The following is a 9822-nucleotide window of genomic DNA, read 5'->3' as shown; positions in this document are numbered from 1 at the left end:
TAATTATGAATGCTTAGTGAGATTCGAGAAAGATATAGGAATGATGTTAATTCCTTATGTAATTGTGAATTGTTAATAATTTCAGTACTTGAATTTAGAGTAAACTTTATTCAGTTATTTATATAGAAAGCATAATTGAAATCTTCCTTGAATAGATGTTAGCGTACTGAAAAGTACTCCCCGTAAATGTGACTAAACCAGTACTGGTGTTTTCGTGTGTGTTGTGAGAAACCAGTGTTTATTATGTGTGCCCATGGATTGGTGATGTAATCAACCATGGAGGATATGTAGCTTATGAGTATGGGAAACCATACTGTTTATGTGTTGTTGCTTATTTGTTTCCCTGCTGAGTACCAAACCTCGGGTTGTGGGTAACTCAGTATGTTAAGGGGTAGTATTCGTAGTAACCATTCCTTGAATAGTATGGATTGGCGTACGAGTAATATCGACGTGAAGCGACCTTAGCTTCTCTACTTCGAGGAATGATATAGTTGTACTACTAAACTGTATCAAAGGTGTACTCAATACTTTCCCTTTTGATGAATCTATTTATAGGTTTATGTGTGCCAGCTTATTCCTCTCCTTTAGTTGAGCATATAGATGGCAGTTTTTGAGCATATTGTTGGATTCTATTGGAGCATCTGTTGCCTTGTCTTCATGAGAGGCGTGTTATTGTTCTTAGATAAGTTGCCAACTGACCAGTGTTGGCAGACTTGTGGGTAGACCTTAGCCATGTATACCTCTGGCTTACGGCGAGTATCCTGAGAGGAACATCGCTATGCGGAGTGTGACCAGCACGTGCCTTATCTGCGGGGTACACTGCCATGCGGGATACGTCCATTGCGTGCTTTGTCCGCATGGAGTATTGCCATGTCGTGCTGAGACACGATGCGGGATGTAGTAGACATTTCCATGCGGCCTACCGCTAGGTATTGGGTAGAGCCATGCCACGTGACGACGTGATGCGGGGTGATGTCGAGGTGCACACTGCCATGCCATGTGGATGTGTGACTTGGCCACACCACATGATGAGCTACTAGGATAGCTAGACGATTGTTCCTTCCTTCCTCGTTGGTGGCTAGCTATTAGTCACGTAGTGATGTAATGTGCACTTATGAATTTCTTTTATTTATTTCTTTATTTCCTTGTGGGCCAGCAATTTATTTTACTTTGACTGTGAAGGTGGAGCCACGATCTTGTGATCTTTTGCACTTTTGATTTGATGTTGCAAATCCGGAAATTATTTTCTTGCCTTACTGTTGGAATTGAGGATTTATTATCTTTATTCTTCTGTACTTTGGTGGCTAACCGGTTTATCCTTTTTGTTTTCATATGCTGGTCTTGTGTTGCAATGTGAATTCCTCTCCAAGAACGTAGGAGACAGGCTTGGATGAGTGTATACGAGGAAGTAGATGCAAGGAACCTTGAGGATGGAGGTATGTGAGGCTGTGAAAACAGCTAGGATCCACTATCTACCTATGAGTGGTGACTATCTCTTGGAGGCTAAACACCTTACACAACAAGGGATATTCACAAAGGTCTTGTATGGAAGGTAGCACCGCTATGGTGTGCCTAGCACCATCGAGCCTTTGAGTGAGATTTTGGATATTTATGATCTTATTGTGGTTCTGGGATCAGGCATAGAGATGCTGATCGTGCATGTTATCTTTGACCGAGCATTAGACATGCTCACATGTGGCCTTTTCTGTTATGCATTCCAGTTATGTGGATGGTTATTATTTGTATCATGGAGTAAATTGTGTTAACTTGTCACTATGTTATGGGACATAGTCTTTGGAAAGGTTTTCTTATACCTGGCAAGTGTAAACAATTGAGTTATTTATGTTGCTCTTATTTCATGAAAGTTAATTTGGTTGTAGAAATTGATATTTTGAGCTAGTTCTATTCAATAAAATTTTATGAAAAAGATGGATTGGTAAAGGAAATTGATCATGATGGCATGTTTCTTGTCATTTTTGGGTCGATGATTATGGTAATTGTTGTTTACCTCTTTGTAATGCTTTAATTTGGTGTAATGAAAGGAAGAAAATTCTTGTTTCTCTGCTATGATTGTGGATAATTCCTAGAATATTGTAAGGAATGTATGGATTTAGATGTATCTTGCCAATGGATAATGGCGTTTGTAAGGATTTTGCAATTATATTTCATTTATTTATGTAAATATTTCTATGTGCAATTTGACCTTTGTTGAATGAGTTTTAGGGCTGATGCGTACGACATGTTCTCCATCTAGCCTTACGACTTCCAGGAGTAAGTCGGAACCTAGGGGGGGAGAATGTAGTACCCCTGCCCTAATCTATTTCTAACCTTGGTTTAATCTTGATTAGTTTATCATAATATTATGTTATAGTCAGATGATTGAGTTTAACGCATAGCTATTGATGTGGTTTTCACACTAGTAGATGCTAGTTGTTTAGTGTACCGATTTCGTGGTATTAATATTGAGCTAACGCTTTCATTAAATTTTATATATGTATGCATGTATGATCTTTGGTTGCAGGAGATTTCAGGTGCAACGCCGCATGAGTGCGAGGTTCGGCTTCACCTGGATGTGCAGGTTTGAGTGTACCTTTTTAATCCTTAGAGTTGGATTAGGTGGTCGTAAGACCCTAGTCGACCTTAGTCATGCTCAAGTGAGCATCGCCAGTCGTCGTCGGTATCCCCTTCTTGTTTGGGTTTGCGAGTCGTCTGTTTGGTTGACCTTCTCGGTTTGCGTGCTTGGTGTGTTTGGTTAAAATTGATTAATTAGTCCTTAGTAATTATTTTGATTATTTATGCATTTGTGCATTGAAGATTAATGGGCTAAAGTAATCGGGTTTTTGTTATGCGATTTTCGTTGATATTGGATTGCTCGTTTTTAATTGGGAGTAAATTCGATTAAATGACTGATCTTGAATATTTAATGCATTTTGTTTATGCTGTTGAAAAGAAAGTTTTATATCTTATCGCAATAGATTGATCGTAATTGCATTCTGTTGGATTTTGAAATTAGAAAGGCTAAATTGGACTAATCGAGAAAATCGATTTTTGATTTGAAAAGCAAGTTAAATTGTTGCTATAGTTAGAAAGGATTAATTTTGTGAATTATTTGTAAATAAAAATTTTAATTCCAAAAATGGAATTTTGGGGGTCAACTCTTCCATATAACCCAAAATCTGGGTAAAATTGGAAGAGGGACATTTTTGGAGAATTTTTGGTTGAAAAAGATTTTGGAGATGAAATTGGAGGATTTTGGATGGAGAAGGAAGGATTTGGGAGCTGGAGATTTGGACTCTTCGGCAGATCTTGCCAGGAATGCGAGATCAGGTAGGATCTGTTTAACCATTTGGTTTCAAAATAAAATAGTTCCTTGTTTGGCCATTTTGAGTTTGGCTGGAGATTTATCTGAGGTTTTGTTATTCCTTAATGCTGTTTGGGTGGTTTGGAATCCCATTGTGTTTGGAGAATGAAAATTATCAAAGGAAATGTGGTACCAAAACCTAGTTCTTCTAAATCAAACTTATATTCAACTGAAATTTATTCGGTTCATTTGGGCGTTTTTGTTTTGGAAGTTCGGACTGTGTTTAAATGGAAAATGAAAACATTTAATTTTATTATTGAACTGTGCGTCTTTTTTGTTCGAACGAACTGTGTGTTCAAATGAAATTTTAAACGTATTTTGTTTTTTTTTACGAACTGTGCGTTGTTATTTTTATTTGGAACGAACTGGGCGAGTTTTGTTTTAATAACGCAGCCCTTGGTTTGGGGTTGGAGGGCGGGGAGCGGAGCTCCACCCGCTCCTCCTCCCCTTCCCCGCTCGTCCCCCCACTTCCTTCCCCATTCCCTTGCTTATTGCGCGCAGATCGCAGTGCCTGCGGCTCATGGCGGTGGCCGCAGGGGCCGCGGTGGCCGCAGGGCGCCGCGGCACCTGCGGGCACCACCGCGAGCGCCGCCAGTGAAGTCTTCTCCACCCTGCGGCTAGGGTTAGGGCACGGCCCGCCCTAGCCACTTAATTTAAATGCGTTTTTTGTTTTAAACGTGGCTTATAAAATGTTTTTTTTTAATGTATTTTTTTTATCACTCAAAAAAAAAATGCATATGATATGAGTATCAATTTTAATGAAAGATGTTTTTTTTAATGTATTTTTTTTTAACTCAAAAAAAAAATATAATGTTTTTAATACTATTTAATGTAGATTCTGATGTAAGATTTAATATCAAATTGTGAATATTTTGGGTAGATCAAATATTGTTATGTTGGAAAAATCCTTTTGAGTTTAAACGTACTTATTGCCTATATATATTGTTTGAAGATTTTAAGGGTATAAGTCATCTGGAAGGGTCCGAAATGAATATTGAACCATTGATCATTAGAGATTTAATGATGTGCTTTTGGAATGATTAGCTTCATTAGATTCTCTTTTTATAATTATATTTCCGTGATTCGTATTATGCATCTGGGTTTGAAAAATGCGAACTGTAGAGGTTTGTTTCGAACCAGCATGTTAATGACGTTTTGATTGGAGATTAAATATCGTATTTTAGTTGATTAATGGTTGTCTGAGTTTAATGAATATGAATTGGTTTGGAAACTCATTATGACTTTTTATGTCTGTTCGATGCTTTGAACCTTAGCGAGTTAGAAAACCAAGGACAACTTATCCCTAGTTGAGGTAGATAACTGAAATCTAGTATAGATCTTGTAGAAAACTTGATCGATTTTAATGTTTAAATCAATTTGAGAAGATATTGTCTTGTCTGTTTATTGCCTTTGCGTGTTTAATTGCTGTATTCGCTTTAATTATGATATGGCAAGAGTGCTTTGTTTGATAGGACCCTGTCGTATGGCTTGACTTGGGGTACCTGTTTCAGTCCTCGATTTCGAGCTGACTGTTGTATTGTGGTAGTGTCGTTTTGATCATATCCTCCTTGTGTGTGAGTCGAATGATGATTGTGGTTGACCATTGTTGGTCGGGTCCATAGTTAGAGTATCGTCAGTAAGTGATTACCCTTGAGTCGTGTTTGACCAGATGATTGTTTCTCCCTTCTTGAACTCCGTTCGTCTGACCATGTGTATTCCTTGGTTTTGAGTTCGTCTGAGTATAGTCTAGTGTCGTATGGGAAAGTGGCTTTCGATTGGGGGCCGCGCCCAAAAGTGGCTGCTGGGTAACCCGTTGAAAGTGAGTCTAATAAGTGATAACCTAAGTAGATTAGAATGTAATCTCTAAGTAAGATAAATGTGCCTCACACATGGGACGAGTTCTATCATAGATTCGACATGCTGTGAGAAGGCCTGAAATGGAAAACCACCATCCTTGTCTTCACAAGAGGATGTGTGGGTCCACATGAGGCTTGGATGGGCCAGAAGCTTGGATTAGGTTGCCAGGGTGACCAGTGTATGGGGCCGGGACCTATGAAGACTTGCCATGGTAACCATACCAGGTTGTGTGATGACACTTGTCCCTACGTTCGCTAGTGTGTTGTCGTTTTGTCCTGTTAGGAGTACCTTTGTGAGTCGTCCTTTTGTCTCTGCCCTTGTGAGTGTCGGTTTCATGTTAGACCTTGGGTGGTGATGGCTCAGCCTTGTGGATGCTCTTCTGGCCCTTTGTTTTAGCTTTGATTATTTTCAGCTGGATCCTGTTCTTTTCAAGGATCGTTTATGTATTAATTGACCGATGCGATCGTTTGTATATTGTTTATGTATCGCCTTGATGGCTGGATTGTAATTGGTGTAACCTCTTGTATTCTTAACTTTATTAATTATCAGAGGGGTCTTGCAGTTGAGCAGACCTGGAGATGTAGCCCTTTAGGGGTGAACTCCGAGATCATTATGGTGTTATGTGATGTATTCTCTTATGTTTCCTTTATTCAGCTTTATCATGTATGATTAACTTATGTTAGAATGGTTAAGTGGATAATTGGAATTAACTATAAATGCTTATATTCAGTTCTTTCTTGAATGCCATGTTGATCGAATGCGTAAGTGGTTTAGATGAGATTTATCGTAGATGCTTGTATGCAATCGTCTTTTAAAATGCAATAAGTTGGAATATGAAAGAATGTGACTTAGAGTAATGAATTATACTCAGTTGTTGTTAAGGAATTTAAATATGCTTGGAAAGATCTCTTATGTTATGATGAAATCCTAGTGTATTAGAATGTTAGATGTATGGTTTGTAATTTTAAATAAAAAGCTTGAATGAGGATTATGAATGGATCTTAATGATGAACCCTTGCTTGTGATTTACATTTCAGTCCTTTGAAAGAATTTATCCTGATTATGAAATATCTCGTTATTTAAGATATCAGCTTATTGGATTAATTGTGTGAGTTAAGTGTATTGTGAAATTTAAGTAATCTCGTTGGGAAACTCTTTAGGCGTTAGTTGATGTCTTCCGCTGTGTAATCTGAATCTTCGATATCTTGTTGCATCTTATGTGTTGTAACTTTAAAAAAAAATTTAAAAAAAAAAAAATTGCACTCTATTCTTGTGTTTTGGCTTAATCCCTTCGGGGTTTCCTGGCGGGGCATTACAAGGCCATTCACGTATCTTGATGACTTTTGCTTCTCACTCTTTGGAACCCTTTCTCTTAGGGGTAGTTTGTGAAACTCCTCTCTATATCCACTCACATCCAAATCCTTTTGTCTTAGGTTGTGCAACTTCTTGTGCATCATCACTTCATAATCCTCAGGTACAAATTTCTTTTTCACCTCTGCAACCATCCTCTTCCATGATGAGATGGGGTTCTTCCCTTCTTCTACTCTCTCATTTTGTAAGAAGTTCCACCAACTAATAACAAATCCCTTCATCTTAGACTTAGAAGTCTTCATCTTCTGGTTCTCAGGCACATATTCACACTCAAAGTGGTTCTCTAAGGCCTCCAACCAATCCATGACTTCCTCTGGGTTCTTCTTCCCAATGAACATAGGTAGGCTTGCCTTGTCGTCTCTACTACCTACTCTCTCAAGGGTCTCAAGGAAACTTCTCTAATCTACAAGTATCCTCTCTCTTGTCTGCAAAAAGGCATATTCATCATTCCCTTCTTCTTCTTCATCAGAGTATCCTTCCTACTTGTCCATCTTACACTTCAACTTATCCAATTATTTTCTCATCTCTTTGTTTGTTGCTACCTACTCTCTTACCATCTTGACCAATTTAATGTTGGTCATCCTTCTCCCATCACTGGTGTCTTCTCCCTTTGACATATTGTCAACCTTATTCTTCCACCCTCAAGAACCTTCTTGGCTCTGATACCACTCGATGCATAGTGAGCAACTAGAAGAATAGAAGACCCAAAATCACCCCTCTATGCCTTTTCCAAGGCCTAATACAACCCCACAACTAGGGTTCTAGACACACTATTGACAACCAGTCACCAATTACACTTCCTAGGGAGGATTAGGAGTGTTTCACACCAAGGAAAACTCACCCTAACCTTCCAATCAAATTTGGAACTCTCCTTTATACACTCGGGTCAAGAAACCTCTATTTAGGCCTAGTTCTAGTAGCGCTGCCAAACCGGTCTTTCTAACTTTGTTCCAGATTTTTCCAAAATATCCTTAGAAAAATTTATAGATTTGAGTACCCTTTTAGGGCTTACATCTAACCCTAAGAGATTGAGTCTTGACTCTACTCTAGCACCCCTAAGCACCTACTGTGGACACAGACCTAATAGGCCTAATTAGGCTTGATTTCCAAATCAACCACTTGAGGATGGGTTTGTAATGGAAAATTTTGAAAATATCCACAATAAATGCATGTAACTCTTATACACTATATTTTGAACTCATCTGAATCTTCTAATATATCACATAAAATAGACTTCACAAATTGCGTTGTTCTTGTAGGAATGACTAGATTTAGATTAATTCTTGCCATGACTTTTTTTATATGATTGCAAGTTTAGATTAAATTCAATATGATTTCGCCAACAAGAAGTTTCACATACTTTATTTATGCAGACAAAGAAAGGACACAATCTCTCAAACATCCTTTGACAGATCTTCACATCTGAAAATTCTTGCTTGAATGCTTCAAACAGTTCACTTTGTGTTGTATCTAGAAAATGTTTTGGATGTGAATTTTTTTTACCATCATCATCTATCATTTGTATAGTGTCCCTTCTATTGGAAGAAACATGAGAGTGGTTGGTTGGTCCAATAATAAACGACCTATTTTTTTACATCTTCAAAAATTCAGTCTTTTCGAGGAACCCTACAGATATTTACCCAATTGTTTTCAATGTTTTCATCTAACATATTTCTCTTCCTAATATATCTTTGAATAGTTATTCTAGATACCTGCATTAATTTAGAAATTGCGTGAACTTGTTTTTTAAGAGATAATATCTTACTAGAAATCATAGTCATCAATTCTCTACGTGCAACACTTAATTCAACACCTCGACTTTTGTTGTCAATACATGTCAATTCTTGTTGCAAATTTTCAATTATAGTATCTTTTACTGATGCACCATGTGAGCTTTTCTTATTATCAACACCCAACAACTCCAAAACAGGGTTCATTTCTCTTTTCCTAGAAATAACTTAGCAAATAGTTGTGTCCTTCCAATAATAGACTTATTTTCAAAATAATCATCCCACATTTTCTTACAATGCAATTTTATTGTTCTTTTAGGTACCATATCCTCAGAAGGAATTTCATTGAAAAGACTATATTCATCCATTTCTATTATATTTTTCATACCTGAGAACAATTTTGAACTTGACGATATACCAATTTGATCTTGTACCTGAGTTGTCGTTTCTTGAACATTAATAGGTTGATCTTGAACATCAACGAATTGTTGTTGACTACCTTTTGTATGACCTTTCATCTTATCATCCCTTTTTCGATCATACAATCTTGATCTAGTCCTCTTATTCGCCATTGCACAAAATATTCAGATTCAATTTCAATTGAACACCTAAATACACAAACACATATACATCATATATAAGAAATAAACCATAGATCATAACAATTAAAAAATGTTTTTCAAGAAACAATTACATAAATGAATCCACAAATAAAAGGTAAATAACATTTCAATGCAATTTTTTCTTTAACAAATTATGCATCCAAAAAATAAGGTTTAATAAAATCTGAAAAATATTTAGTTTAATATGACATACTCGAAAATGCCTTCTAATATTGGATATTTATTTAATTGAAAAAAAATTAAAATAACATACTTGAAAAAAGTAGAAGCCTTCAACCAAAATCTTCAAAAAAATTGGAAATATTTGCTGCTTTATATCAATAATGTCGCTTTTATTTGATGTAATTAAAAAATCAATTATATTAATTCGCACTCCTTTATTTTTTGATATTTAATAACAAAAAATAAATCATTATTTATACGGGGTTTAAGAGGAGTGGTCATTGAAATGACCAGTTGCATCGACCTCCAACGTTCCAGCCAGAAGTGTTCTGGCCGGAAAGTCCTAAGTGGCAGCCACATCACCAAATTTGACTAATTTCTGAAACTTCTGACTTCTGCAACAAAATTATACAAGTAAAATCAATTTATTAAAAAAAAAAAACCTTTTATAGAGATCAAAGTCAAGAATATACTCATATAATTTTTATGATGTTTTGATTAGATTTAATTATATTATTTTAAAATACTACAAGTAGGTATTTTAATGTTCGGTAAGAGGCTCGTTCGAAAAAAAAAAACATTGAATCACCTCAAAAAAAATTGGAAAAAAGGGGTTCATTACAAGACAATCTTTTCCAAAAGGGTATTTTAAATTTTTTTATTATCAAAATTAAATAAACAAAATTTGGTGGGAGATAAAAACTGTCAAATTCAGGTA

Source organism: Cryptomeria japonica, chromosome 2, assembly GCF_030272615.1.
Source record: "Cryptomeria japonica chromosome 2, Sugi_1.0, whole genome shotgun sequence".
NCBI lineage: Eukaryota > Viridiplantae > Streptophyta > Pinopsida > Cupressales > Cupressaceae > Cryptomeria > Cryptomeria japonica.
Note: the sequence above shows the minus strand (reverse complement) of the source record.